Here is a 13,599-nt window from a genome sequence, read left to right on the forward strand (position 1 = left end):
CTAGACAAAGCAGAACTCTTGATAAATGTCTGGGGAACATACCTAGCCCGCCCTTGGGTAATTCCGATCACAATGTAATTGTAAATGTCATTTGCTACCTCGCTACAGACAAAAGCTTAAAACACACCCAGTGGAAACAGAAACAGTTGCCATGTGGACTAACGACGCAATAGAACAACTACAGGGATGCATGGAGGCAACAGATTGGGAAGTGTTTTTTGACAGCTGTAATGGTGATATAGACCTACTCACAGACTCAATGACATCATATTTAAGCTTTTGCACAGATTCTGTGATCCCAACTAAGACTGTTTGAACGTTCGCAAATAACAAAACCATGGTTAACAAAAGAACTTAAACAAACCTGATGGACTGGGAGGAAGGATTTTAAGAGACTGTGCCCAGCAGCTGGGGGAATTTACCAAACTTTCCCGCTTTTTATGGACACAAGGTCTGTTCCAACTGTGTGGAAAACCTCCACCATAATCCCTCTTCCCAAGACTGCAAGGGCCGATGACATGAAAGACTTCAGGCCCATTGCCCTGACCCCAATACTTAGTAAGTGTATGGAGAGAGTCATATGCAACCATCTAAACACTTGACACTTGGACCCTTTACAATTTGCACATAGGGCCAAAAGGGGGGTTGAAGACGCCAGCTTGACTCTCATCCAGACAGTGACTGAACACCTCAACAAACCTAAGTCTTGGGTGCGCATTCTGCTCATGGACTTTAACACAGTGAACATAAACACACTGCTCACACGCTTGACTCATCTCAGGGTAAACCCCACCGTTACTCAGTGGCTGAAGGAGTTTCTTTACAGCAGACCCCAAAGAGTCAAAGTGAACAGTGTGATGTCTGACAGTTTAACGCTAAACACTGGTCTGCCTCAAAAGGGTGCATATTATCGCTATTGTTATTTCTAATATACACAAATGAAATGACACAAACATTTTAACATGAATCAAATATGCTGATGACCAGCCACGTCTCACTAACATTGGTCGCACGTCTCACTAACATTGGTCGCACGTCTCACTAACATTGACTCGGTGGCTCACTATGTAAACTCGACAGTCGAGCTCATGAAATGGTTCCAGGACAGTAACCTCCAACTTAACGTAAATAAGACAAAAGAAATGTGCTTCACCAGCCAAAGGAAACTGGAGCCGTCAAATCCACTGTTCGAACCACTTCAGTTAAACGGACATGATGTAGAGCAAGTGACTCATTCAAGTATTTAGGAACAATTTTGGACAATTCTTTCACATTTAACGAACATGTTGACTGTGTTTACAAGAAAGCACAGCAAAGACTTCGTCAGCTGAGAGGGTATGAGGTCAGTGACCACATCTTAACAAGTTTTTTATCAGTGTTTAATTGAGAGTGTACTGATATTTAACATAGTATTTTGGTTTGGTCATTTAACTGTCAAAAACAAAGCTAAACTTGGCAGAGTTGCTAAACAGGGCAGTAAAATAACAGGCCAACAACAAACCAGTTTACCTCAGCATTACAGTAAAGCCGTGCATCGTGTTGGCATTAAGATCACAGATGACGATAGCCATCCATTGTCCGATCACTTTGAGCTCCTTCCATCAGGGCAGAGATACAGACTTCCTTGTGCCAAGGAAAATGTGTACAGGAATTCTTTTGTTCCCTTTGCCATCAAGGAGCTGAACAAGGTGTAACCACTAATGTTGTCAGTTTGTTCCTTTTCCTTTTCTCTGCTGTGTCTGCAGTGAACTGATTTTATAATGAACTGATTTTATTATGTTCATTGCTGGGCAAAAGCATTCGAATGTATGAGCAAGCCAAAGGCAAATTTCTGCCATCATTGTGCATGGTAGACAATAAAGTTTTTTCCATTCTATTCTACTCTATTCTATTGTTTGGAGCTTGGAGAGGGGGAGAGGCTAAATGCTACCGCTGCCTGTGCTGTGTTTATGTGACTGAAGGCACGGATGAAGACCAAACAGGTACTAAAGAACTCGGCTAAGCTAAGGTAACAACATATCTCAGTATGTAAAAACGGTGGCCTATTCCTTTAGCGGGCATATTTTGGTCATAATCATAATCGACCAGAAGATGGCATTGCTTGAGCATTCCGACTGCTGTCAGAAATTTAAATGACAATAGCTAGGAAGGCGGTGTTTATCTTGTTCTTTTTTCCCCCTCATTTTTACTGGTCCCCCTGTGTCCTGATGCACTTACAGTTCCCTGATGTCTGTACATGGTTGTATGTGTCTCCATTTACTGTTTTTTATGACCAGAGAGCAGTGAACAGAATTGCCCATTGGGATGAATAAAGTTGTTTTGATTTGATTTGATTTGATTTGTTCCCAGGTACTTCTGGTGCTATTACAGGTGAAATCTTTCAATATATATATATGTATATGTAAAAGTATATGTATATGTACATGTATATGTATATATGCTGTGATGTGTTATCTAAGCTGTGATCACAGGATAGATAACGGTGTATCACAGCATCTGTTATCTATGCTGGGATACTGAATTGCTATATAATATATATATATATATATATATATATATATATATATATATATATATATATATATATATATATATATATATATATATATATACACATTCCCTCACTGTCAGGGAATGTCCCACATTTCCTATATTTAAAACCAAACTCTTGTGACCATTAAGTGACTCTTCTTTTACTTTTCTTGTACTTATTCATTTCTGTCACATTGCTTGATATAATTTTTGTATTTCTGTATCTGCCTAGGGACTGTGTATATTAGCCCTGTGGCTATAAACAGGCATGTTTACGTCTGTTTTGTTGCTTCAGTGCAAATGTTCATTAATGTGCATAGTCCCTATTAAATAAATGAAAAAATAATAAAGAGTGGCCCACTCAAGCTTTTCAAGCGAACAAATAGAAGCGGTAAGGCGATTCGTCCGGTTAGGAGTGTACGTACAGTATCTTTACTTGAAGTAAGTGCAGTTTCTTCAAAAAGTTACTCAAGTTCTTTATGAAAGAGCATTAAAAAGAACATATTTATGAACTATTGCTGTCAATCGAGTCATTTTTTTGGAATCAAATCTTTGCTTCTGAAATTCAATTAATCGCGGTTAATTTTTCTCTGATAATTAAATTCATTATCAATACAAAAAACACATTTTCTCACATTTTATAAACCAAATGTTCATAGTTTCATATTTTATGGGAAAAGCCCAACAGTTTATAACCGGAAGTGCATCATAACCGTCTAATACACGGCTCCGAGTTGTTTAATCCGCTTAAACCAGGGTCCCACAAATGCAACATTTATAATAAATGTTTTTTTCATTGACTAAACTCACTAAATCTGCCAGACTACGGGACTATTTTGTGTGGGTTATTAGCCGGTCACTGAAGGCTGGTCTCAGAGCGAGTCATTCTCCGCAGCTATTACGAGGATCTCAGTCAGGCTCAACGACACAACATCAGCACAGAATCACAACACAACAGGACTAACCCGGAAACACTTTTCCCTGGAAGGAAACACCGATATGCAGCACTCGTGGGCAGGAGTTATTTACCTTTTACAAGGTTTAACCTGAAGCTAAAGCTAGCTAGCTCAACCAGCTCAACTGTTTATGGAAACAGCTGCGGTGGAGTCGCTCACACCTGGGCCCCCCCAACTGAAACTTTTATGTTTGACTTTACTAATCCAGACAAATATGCTTCAATGCAGGATCATTTTATGTACGCCTGAAAATTATACATAGTGCCTTAAGCGTTTTCAATAGAAATGTAAAGCTCATATGTTATTAACAGTAGCTAACATAGCTGCTCACTCTCCTCTACAAACATTTAGCAAACATTTTGTTTTGGCCAAAAACGTTGAAATTAAACAAAATCCATCTCATACGTTCCTGTCAGTCACTAATTACGCCTTTATCTGATTCAGCTGTGTCATGCGTTGCTATGGCGACGCCACAGCGGAGTGATATCCCAGTGATTTAACTACCGGACTACGTGTGCGGTTATACCAAAATAATGCACCAGCCAATCAGAATCTAGTATTCACCCAGACCATGGTATAATCAAATTTAAGAGACATTTTTTACATTTTGAAGAGAATCTGCAAACTGTTAGGTACATAAAATAGAGTTTACGGACAAAATTAAAGTAATTTTTGGTTGAAATAGCATACTTACACAAGGCTCTTTGATGCATAAGAAGCTCTCTGTTGCTTTTATTACATAAGAGTACCTCATCATGTTGGAGACCCCTGGTTTGTGCTATGGAATTAATATAAGTGCTTTGTCTTCAGGTCATGTGTAGTTAGGACCCATAAACTCTATCAAGATCAAACGAGAACTAAACCACCTTAAAAAAATAAAAAGATTCTTGTCAATGTGTGGCCTACAAAGACATCAATATCACAGGCTGACGATGAAATCAAACTAAAAACATTGCTTACTTTCTTCCTTCATAATAGGATATTGCTTTACACATTTAACAAATCAAGTTTTTTTGTTTGATTTGTTTTTAAGTGTGACGATAGGTGCTGATTTCCACGAATAATCATTTAAACAGGGGTTTTGCACCATTAAATTTGGCTTCATGAATATGGTGCAGACCAAACAACATGTATATAATACAATATACTGGGGTGAGTTTTGCTTTGGCAGTTATTGCGCAAAACTAGTATACAACATTTTACTACTTACATATATTTTGGGATGTCTTATAATTGTTTGTACCTTCTATGTTTTAACGACTCAGTTATTTTTCTTTTCATACGCCATCAGCAGATTGTGTCATTTTGTCTCTATTTTTCTAACTTTTAGTCTGCCGAGTTCAAATCAAGTAAAGATCAAATTTATAATCTTTGATGAAAACAAAAATCTTTTATTTTCAAAATATAATGGGTGGTTCAACTTACACTTACCCCACTCTCCCCTATTGCAGTTTCCATAAATTGTGATCAGTAAGTCAGTAAGTAATTCCAAGACGGAACATATTTCATGTGAAACTATGCAATCATTAAAAAGTGGATATTGTACAGCCTATATTTTGCAGATTCGGTTTATTTAGTACAGAAACAACATTTGGGTTGAACATCTGCCACTAGAGCAGTGTTTTTCAACCACTGTGCCGTGAGATATTGTCTGCTGTGCCTTGGGAAATTATTCAATTTCACCTAGTTGTTTTTTTGAAAACAAATGCATTATTATCCACAAATAATGCACCGTTTTTGAGTGTCTGTGCTGTCTAGTGATCGGCAGAGTAACCATAATACTCTTCCATATCAGGTAGGTAATTTCTTTGAGACAAGAGAATTAGTGATGCATTGGGGCATTGTGGCTAGCGAGACTATACGGTGTTCCTAATAAAGACACTTTGATGAGAACGACTGAATATAGGCTACAGAGTTAAATTTATCAACATTTTCTGCTGGTGGCGTGCCTCGTGATTTTTTCAATGAAAAAAATGTGCCATGGCTCAAAAAAGGTCGAAAAACACTGCACTAGAGAATGAGGAAGAGTGTCACGTGACCTCCGCTCGTCCCCGAAACTTCCCCGGCCACGCCCACATACCTGCTCCCGGAAGTGCCCACACCTGTTCGAACACCAATCCGCACTACGCGTATCCTTCTCGAGCGTAGTCACCCTCGCACCTTTCGGCGCGGTCCTCCGGCTGTTTACCTGCTACTCTTCCTCGCGACGGGGGCCCCCACTTCACGGAAGACCCTCCATCTTCGGTGGAAAGAGCTCCAAACTCCGCGCACACACGGACTCAGACAGACAGACGGCGTTGCACCTGGTGAGTAGCTTTTTTTCCTGACCCGCCTTCCGTCGCGCTTCTTCGCGTTTGCTTCAGTTTGACTCTTCACTGTGATATTTATGACTCTGTATTTGTGAAGTGGCGTCCGAAAAGCGTTTGTGTTGAAATGCGGTGTGTTCCCACGCTTTGGGTGGGGAAAGTGTGCGCCTTTTACGCAGTGCGGAGAGCGTGGTGAAACCTGAGCCGTGCCTGCGCCACTGAGCGCCTGGCTGGAACAGGTTTGATTATTGACTACATTGTTCAGGAAAGCATGAGGGGAACAAAGCTCTTCTGTGTGCTTGTATCTGATCAAATTTTGTTTGTAGTAATGTCATGTTAGGATTGGTTACTTTTCTATTTAGTTGTTTGATTTTTATCAGAGCTGGATATGTTGCCAAAATATTAGTAGAAAAAAGTATAGCCTATTTCAGTGGACTACTCAAGCTGCCTTCATGTGCTCTGGTGAAGATGATCCTTTCCAGTTGTAAAGTGGATATTACAAGTAGGGCTGCAACTAACGATTATTTTGTCATCGATTAATCTATCGAATATTATTACGATTAATCGATTAATCGCTTGGCTGTGAATGGTGTAGGAAAATTGGATTTGGATTTTTTTTGGGGTAAAAATGATCACATAACGCTAAAGTGGCGCCGCTTGAGGACATGTTGATGGAGGAAACTTAAAGTGAATGTTTGTTGGAGGCTCTTGGCGCTAATTCTACTTCTGATTGGATGAGACACAGACGGATATTTATGAAATTTACAATGTACAAAACACTACAGACCCTCACTATGAAAAACAAAGTAGGTTTTCATCAAAAATGCTACATTTTCATGTCATTTTTGCTCTGTTTGAGTCTGTGTGAACCAGAAGACGATTAATCGATTACTAAAATAGTTGTCGACTATTTCAATAATCGATTAGTCGTCGATTAATCGATTAGTCGTTTCAGCCCTAATTACAAGTGCTTTGTGTCATAGCAAAGTGAAATATATACTAAACACAACAATACACTAAACAAATACATTCACGTGAGAAAGTCGTCTACAAACTGCTGACCTACTGCTGCTTTGATCAGTAATCAGACTTTCTTTACGTGATGATAGAAGCTGAATGGCTAATTGCATAGTGTAGGCTTCATAACAAGCCTAAGGCTCAAAAAATGTATTCAAGTTAAGTTACACTTTATGAACTCTCGTTGAAATTCCTTCTCTGCATTTGGCCCATCCTCAATGCCGCAGGGGCGACCTGACGGAGCAGTGAGCAGCCAGCGAAGGCTATTGTACATGGTTTTAGTTAGCGATATTTGTCATTTTTTCACATATCGGGAAAGGGAAAATATCAGCCGATATTTATTAATTTTTTTGAATTATTTACTGCATTGTAATGTAGCGCACCTGAATGCAGCAGCAGTGTAGACGGGCTGTACTGACCTGACTGGGGCAACAGTTTATTCAAATTATCTAAAATAAACAGTAGCTCCTAAAAATAAAGAACCTCCAGTATTAATTCACACGTCTCCAAAAGAGAATATGTTTTCAGTAAGTTTAAACAAAGCGGAGCTGACAGCATGGACACCACAGAGATACAGAGACACAAGTTGCTGCTGTAGCAAACTGGAATAAAACGGCCTCATGGACATTATTCTGAGTCAGGATTAACGTGAATCATTTTTTGATGGATTATTTGTCGCTACATGTGAGGTGAGTGTTGCAAAAGTTTCTCCGTCCTGACGCCAGATTTATAACTTTGTTTGTTAGCGTTTGCTTTTTGCCAGCTCTAAACCAACTCTAAATCTTCAGTCTGGCCTCATAAGTTCAGTATAAGGTGCTGTTAAAGTGACATGATGCTATTTTTGGCAATTCCAAAGCTTCAAACAGAGCTGTATGTCCTCAGAGACGTTTATCAGATTTGTTTAAAGTTAAAACATGTAGCTTAAACAACATGGTAGGCTACATGTTTAAATAAAAAATACAATCAATAGTAGCCTCGCATATTCCCAGTGTCAGTGTTTCCCATTAATAGAGGACATGGGTGAAAGCATAATAATAAGTAGGTTGGAGTAAATATTTTGCCAAAAACAAAATGACATTTCCCTCCAACATTGCATTTGGTCTTTTTGATATTTTTCTAATAAAAAGGATTGTTTCATCCTGGTGTGTGAGATGTGTCACAGGCATAAGCATAAGACATTCCAATAATGGAACAATTTGCAACTTTACCACATTTGAGTAAGCCTTTCTATTGATTTTTTACGTCGAAATAAATATTGGCAAATATCGGCCACAGCAGCAAGGCAAATATCGGCTATCGATATTGGCAGAAAGTTTTCATATCGGTCCATCCCTAGTTTTAGTGGTAGGGGAAACTGGAGTACCAGGAGGAAACCTACACTGACACAAGGAGAACATGCAAACTTGTTGCGCCACCAAACCGCTGCTCTCTTTAGTGTTGAAAGGTCAAAGGTTATGTCACCACAGGAACTCCGTAGCAAAATGACCGACTTTGTGACGATCTCTGCTGCTTCACAAAGGCCACGGTGGAGTTTTCTTCCCACTTTCCTCCAGTCTGCTCCTGTGCCTGTCTCTCACCCTGCTCTGAGAGGACCATTTAACTCCGCCCTTTTCCTTGTGTCTCCATGGAGACTGTTGTCTATTACAGCAGAGGCATGAAGACGATAAAATTAAAACACTTTTGAAAACTTAATTCTCTGAGCAGTGTTTATCTAAGATCAGGAGACTTTTAAAAGTTTATTTCAATCGATTTAAAATTGTAATCGTCCAAACTGAGTAAAAAAAGTTTGATTTTATTTTTTGGCCATATCGCCCAGTCCTACCCCCAACACACGCCTCACCCTAGGGCTGGACAATTATTTAAAAAAAAATAATCCTGATTATTTTCCCCACATGGTGCGATCTCGATTTTTTTATTGGATTTTTTTGTTTAAAAGAAAAAAATAAATAAATGTGGTCTTTCCTGGACGAGCATGTAAACAGTTGCTGGGTCAGTCCATCTCAGTTCACCCGATGAGTTAAACCCCACCCTCTCCAATTTTTGTGAAATTTGGTATACATGTAATTCATGGCCAGAAAAGCCAACATTTCAATGGCATTTTCATTTTTTCACTTTTTCGCGAAAAAGGGCATGGCCGCCTACTTGACCCTGTGGGACACGCCCAACCTCTCCGACGCAATAGGAAAAATGTAGCGCTGTGTGTCAACTACATTATATAAAAAAACTGGAGGAGTTTTCTTTTTCATTTTCATGCAATGCCAGGTAGAAGTTGACATACCCACTCCTCCAGACATCCATTCACAGTCCGTTCTGTACAATTCCATTAATTTATATACACAGTGCCTCAGATTGATTTATTCCAAAATATAATGTCAATCACAAAAAAAAAAGTCAATGAAAATTTCACAGCTGTCTCAGCCTCCTGGTCACTTTTTCTGATTTCTACTCTACTTTCTGTTCCTTGAGGAACAGTTTCGTACACAGGGCCATCGGGAAGCTGAACCAGACGGTTTTGGTGACTACAACATAAAGTTTATGTGTCCTAGGAGACCTGCTAAAACCTTCTACTTGTATGATAAGATCTTGAAATCTTCTTCCACTTGAAATTACAGTGTTTCTCATAATGAGCTGCCCAGAATGTCTAACCACTGTTTGAACTGGCCTGTTGAAAAGGATTAGAAATCAGAAAAAGTGACCAGGAGGCGGAGACAGCTGTGAAATTTTCATTGACTTTTTGTTTGTGATTGTCATTATATCTTGGAATAAATCAATCTGAGGCACTGTGTATATAAATTAATGGAATTGTACAGAACGGACTGTGAATGGATGTCTGGAGGAGTGGGTATGTCAACTTCTACCTGGTATTACATGAAAATGAAAAAGAAAACCCGTAAGTACAAAGGTAATTCACCTAAAAAATACCAAAATGCACGAACCAATGTCACATTTTTATTCCTCGTGGTCTCCCCTTTACAGACATACCTGTTTTTTGAAAATCGGACCAGTGGTTGCTGAGTTACAGCAATTTGAAAGTAGGCGGCCACAGCCTTTTTTCGCGAAAAAGTGAACAATTTAGAATGCAATATCTCGAAAACCATTGGTCCGATTAGTTTAAAATTTTAAATTCTGGCTTTTCTGGCCATGAATTACATGTATACCAAATTTCACAAAATTTGGAGAGGGTGGGGTTTAAAAATGCTATTTTTTGGGGTGATCTGAGATGGACTGACCCTGCTGCGGCCAAACTGAAAACTGCAGCTAACTCGTCAGCAAAAACAAACACCACACTTCTAGCGTCACAGTACAGCATCCCCATGTCACCCCCTCACCTGGCCAAGCAACACACAAACATTGGAATTGGAATGTTTGAAGAATGTCAGAAGCAGACAACGAGCGCATGTTCGTGTGCAGAGCTCAAAAGGCCACGATGTCACGGAGTGAAGCGCTAACAACTTATTACACAGCGTTCCAAATGATTATGCAAATGACATTTTTCAAAGATTTTCTAAATGATCAACCCAAATGAGAGTCAGCATCATTTTTCAAGTCTGTAACTGTTAGAGGATCATTTGAGTGTGATTGCAAAAACAACAACAGTGATAACAGGATTAACAGGATAGTAGAAAAAACTCAATCTCCTGATCCAAATTATTATGCTCATCATTTCAATACATTTCAAAGCTTGTAATTGACTGAAAATACACTCATCAGTAAACAAGATTCTTTGAAAATGAGTCTTCATGTATTTCTGAGCCACTGCAGCCGTTTCTGTTCATCAGCTTCAATGAACAGTTTAGGGGAGGCCGGATAGAAGGTTTATGCACAACTGTAGCCTCTGGAGGGTCCGACACCTTGATGTTCGGGAGACTCCAGAGGCCCCAGCAGCTTCAAATACCCGTATGCTGCTTTGTAGCATCTGTTCTCTTAATCTAATGTATTTGTCTGGCAGAAACCGTCCTTATTGTGCCTTTATCTGCACAAACCCGAGTGTGTCTGACTCATCCACAAATCTGTTATCAGTAATTGCGCTTTATCTTTCATGAAATATCAAAGGTTTTCATACCAAGACCAAGGCATTCAACTATTTCACGCTTTCATTAGCAGAGAGATCCTTTTTCTTTCCTATATTGCTTGAAAATTATGTTCTGCTTAATAATGTGGAACATCCTTTTTCAGTAGTTTTTCCCTTAACTGGGCTTAACCTGAAAACTAATCATCCCAGGTCTCTGAGATTGATATTAATGAGTCAAAGAGCCCTGAGCCACAATACTATCCATTAGGGGTGTAACGGTACGCTAAAATTGTATTCGGTTCGGTTCACGGTTTTGGAGGGCTCGGTTCGGTTAATTTTCGGTACAAATAAATAAGAACTAACAACATTTTTTCTTTTGAAAAGCTGCCAATACACAATAGAATTCTTGCATAAAATAAAAAAGTGACCCATTTGGGTGATATTTTAAATAAATTGCACTCTTATAATGAGAGTTACTGTAACTCATGAGAACCATGTGGATTCAACTCAACAAAAAGGCCACAGTGAACGGCTTTACTCTCGTCTACTCGCCAAACTACTGTCCTGATACTCTCGACTCACCAGACACAGTAAGAAGAGGGTTTAAATGAGAGTGAGGCCCAGAGTCCGCGCAGAGAAAACATGAGAGCTGCGCCCGGGACACAGGTGACATGATGCAGCCGCGGAGGAGCCGCGCATGAGGCGAAGCGAGCACCGGGAGACAGAGGCCGAGCGGGACATGAGCGGAGAAGCACTCGCGCTTTGGAAGAGACAGGGGGAAGGCGGTCGGTCTCTCCTGCTCATTCACTTCACCAGACTACTCCGTTTTGGTGTTATATGTGGCGAAGTAGGCGGAAAGTGAGTGCGCGCTGGAAGAGCCTGTCCCCGTAACAACAACGCGTTGATTAATCAGTGAAACAACACTACGTAGTTTGCGTATAGGAAGAACCGGCTCTGAGCGCTGGTGTAACTTTTTGGCTGAAGTGCGGACGTGACGGGATATTGTAGCGAGGCTCAAGACTTTTAATCAAATACTTAAAGCCAGCGCCTGTAGTTTCTCTCGGCTACTCATGCAGCTTCAATGTACGTCACTCAATAGCGTCCGTGCGGAAACTCGCGTAGGAACTTTGTTCCGCGGCACTTAATATGACGCTAATAATAAATTAACATTATTTAATGAAAATAATACACCGAAACGGTACGCAAGTGGACCGAACCGAACAGGCCGAACCGAACGGTTCAATACATCCCCGTGAACCGTTACACCCCTACTATCCATGAGTTTCATTGAAAAACCTTTTTTTCCTACCTTTTTGACACTGAAATACAATTTGCATAATAATTTGGAACGCAGCGTATGTACATAAAGAAATGAGTAAACCGCACTTTTATTAGTAAAAAAGAAGACCAAACTTACAGTTCACTGTTAGAATTCCAGCTAATCCACCGCTGCAGCCTCAAAACAAACCCACATGGTCCAAATAGCGATCGATAGTTTTCCATCTTCGAAGGTTTTAACTCTTCATCCCCGTGCTCGTGTCCTGGTCCGCTGTCAACTCCCCACGTGTTTCTGTTTTGCCCTTCAGACTAATTAGCGCAACTTTGTGGCTGATTTTACACGTAAAATCACCAGGTCCCTCTTTGTGCCTCATGTATCATCCAAATGTTTTCAATCATTAATAGTCTACACTCAGGTTTATCTAATGTTCTGTTTACCACATTCCCAGGTTTATAAATTACTGTACTTTGTACCAACAGAAAATAAATGTATATTATTTTAGTATCAGGATGCTGTAATTAAACAGAAATTATGAAGAGATTTCCAAACTTTAGAAGCTGCATTATCACTGTACTTTAGGTGGGCTAAACCTCAGGAGACAGAAACATGGACATGCTTGTCATGTGAAACGTACTCAAACACGCCTAAAGAGACACACTACCTGTGCTCTTGTTAAAATGAATATTACTAATGGAGCGTCTGTTGCAGACACCTTCCCTTCCATCAATAAACAGTGAGTTCAGTCCACGCTGAGTCGCTGACATAGGTGCGTTAGCTTCGAAAGTAGCTAATGTTTTTAGGCGAGAGCCAATGCCCGCCTCCCACCAACTCGCTTCTGATTGGCCGATATCCGTGGCCCAACATCTTCACTGCAGAAGTGTCTCTGAATGCACTATCTCGACATTACTTTGATTTATTGATTTCTGACAGATTCTAGGTGATGGACATTTTTCCCAAATTGGTCAGAACGACGCAAATCCGTCGCAGCGACGGAGAACTTTAACTCTTGCCTTAAGCGTAACCAATTAGAAAAAGTCAAAGCAAAGATATCCCTCCTCACCTTCTCATCCTTCCGAGCTCGGGTCCTTTACCAGAGTCCTGAGGCTGGGTGATGTTGGCGTGCAGTGATATCATATATTTTACTGAACCATTTTAATGCGGTATGTTCCTTTAAATTTCAACACACATTGTTTGTCATTTGTTTTTATCTAATTGGGTCAAAAACAGTGTTATAAGATCGATGTAGTTTTGTTTTGGGCGGAGTTGAGTCATTCTGTGATATATTGTGCAGATGTTTTGCCCATCAGCTTTATTTGAAAGTCAGAAGGGTAGTGGAGTGGTTCGTCCCCTTCCTCTGCTGTCGTGTGTGGAGAGAGGATGAGGTCAGGAAGGCACGTGCAGACTCTGGTCACTTTGATCAGATCAGTGACGGGATGGCATGTGTTGCTCCATCTGGGCTTATGTAACAGCGAGGGACAAGTGAGAACGGAGAGGACC

At 40.1% G+C, this 13,599-nt stretch overlaps 1 protein-coding gene across 1 annotated transcript in view; it reads left to right on the top strand.

The window, feature by feature from the left end:
* The first annotated feature begins 5,700 nt into the window (after nt 1-5,700).
* Nucleotides 5,701-13,599, top strand: part of tjp2a (tight junction protein 2a (zona occludens 2)) — a 127,342-nt gene continuing 119,443 nt past the window's right edge. The window contains exon 1 of the mRNA XM_079581231.1: nt 5,701-5,794. The gene's annotated coding sequence lies outside the window, so the exon portion shown is untranslated. The remainder of the gene's footprint in view (nt 5,795-13,599) is intronic.

The sequence above is a fragment of the Gobius niger genome (genome assembly GCF_951799975.1).
Source record: "Gobius niger genome assembly, chromosome: 22".
In the NCBI taxonomy this organism is placed as follows: domain Eukaryota; kingdom Metazoa; phylum Chordata; class Actinopteri; order Gobiiformes; family Gobiidae; genus Gobius; species Gobius niger.